Consider the following 1,909-nt stretch of genomic DNA (forward strand, 5'->3'; position numbering starts at 1 on the left):
AGGAGTATCACTATGAGTTCAATCTATGCAGTGAGACCCTGTACACCCTGTATACCCTGTCCTATTCAAAGATGAACCCATTCTCTGTCCTGGAGGTGCTGTGAGCAGTGTGTCCACGGGTCCCGGGAGCATGCAATGATACTGGTGGGTGTGTGGGTCAGCCTTGCACTCCGCACCAGCCAGGATCTGGTGGACCTGGAAGCTCTCTGGACATGAGCTGAAGCTTGAGAAGAGCTGGGCAGCTAAAGGAGGAGGCCTGAGTACAGGCAGACCCTGGTCTTCTCTTCCTGTGCTTGTGTTTGTAAGGCTTTCTGAACTGGGTCCCAGAACCCCTCACAGAACATTCACACCTGTCGCATTATGAGTCAGGGGGTTGCACATGCGCACACCAGGATGGCTGTTCCTCAAGGGCCTCATGTGATTTGGACCCCTTGATGAGCCTTGTTCCTACTAAGACCAGACAAGTGCAAACCTTCCTCCTCTTCACCTGAATGTCAACTCAATTCTCAGAGTTGACTGGAATGAAGCCCCATCAGTCACTGCCCTGGGCTACTATCCCAAATGTAAGAAAACTAAAGAAAAGCCAACTCTTTCCCTAGGCAGCTGCCACCTAAGGTTAAGGCCATCTGAATTTCTCAGATGAAAGTTAGCTTTGCTTAGTGCTGTCCTCTGCTTACCATACAACTAAAGAGTTTGCTGAGAACTCCTACTTTCTGGCTCCAAGACCTTTCTGCAGACCTCCTGAAAATCTCTGTGAGGACAATCCAAGAACTGAGGTCACCTTACAGTGGCACATGTCCCCCAGCCCAGGCTAGCCCCAGCACGTGAGTGACAGTCTTGTCCCCAGCACCATCCTCTAGAGCTGGGGATGCACGTTCTCTTCCTGCTCCAATGATCATGTCCCCGAAGGGTCTTCTGCAACCCATAAATCATGGATGCTGCTAACGCAACACCTCTGGGAAACTATTTTAATATTTATTAGGTTAATTAACAAAGCCTCTGTATTGATTGGCAATGAATATAGTTGGAGATTGCCTCTGGAGGAGACCTGTTCTGTTCCTTGAGTCCCATAAGCTATAAATCATTAATTAACACCTCTGAATTACTAATTCAAATAAACACCAATACACACATACACACTCACACACACTGCCTGCAACTTTATAAGTGAATTTGCATACGGTTACATAATTTCTAAACCGATCTGTTTCTTCTGCTGTCCCAAGTTTCTACACCGTCTCTTCCAGTGAACGCACCTTGTTCTACTTGGGACTTTACAAGTTACAAGTTCGCCCTAGTGGCCACATCCCACTTATAAAACTATCTTGTCATCTTCTCTGTTTCTAGCCACACAAAACCCCACAGGTAACTGCAGCCCCAGACTGTAGCGGAGGAGGAGAGACTGCAGACAGAAATACTTGTTATTACTTCCAGAAAGTTGGAAGTCAAGGATACTAATCAGCAGCCAGACGAAATAGCATTGAATGCAAATTTTCTGATGCTGTTAGGAAATACATTAGTTCTGGAAGAACTCTCTTTGCAGTGGAGATCTGGCTTACCCCTCTCAGCCTATATGATCTTGGACATACTGTTTAACCTCTATGAAGCTTGATTCCTTACCTGTTAAATGGGGATGCACTTTACTAAGCACTGTATGAAGTGCTGAAGTAGGGCTGGGGAGATAGCCCAGCAGTCTAAGGGCCTCATGGCAAGCGCAAAGATTCGGGATTGATCCCCGGTACCACATGCTGTACTGGCCCTGGAACTCCTGGCATGCTGTGCTAGACACCTAAACTGGGAGCGGTGGCGCAAGCCTATAATCCCAGTGCTGTGGAGGCTGAGACAGGAGGATCACTGTAAGTCTGAACTGTGTAGCAAGATCCTATATCCAATTAAGAAAAACAAATCA

This window comes from Octodon degus, unplaced genomic scaffold, assembly GCF_000260255.1.
Source record: "Octodon degus isolate 3935 unplaced genomic scaffold, OctDeg1.0 scaffold00057, whole genome shotgun sequence".
Taxonomy (NCBI): Eukaryota; Metazoa; Chordata; class Mammalia; order Rodentia; family Octodontidae; genus Octodon; species Octodon degus.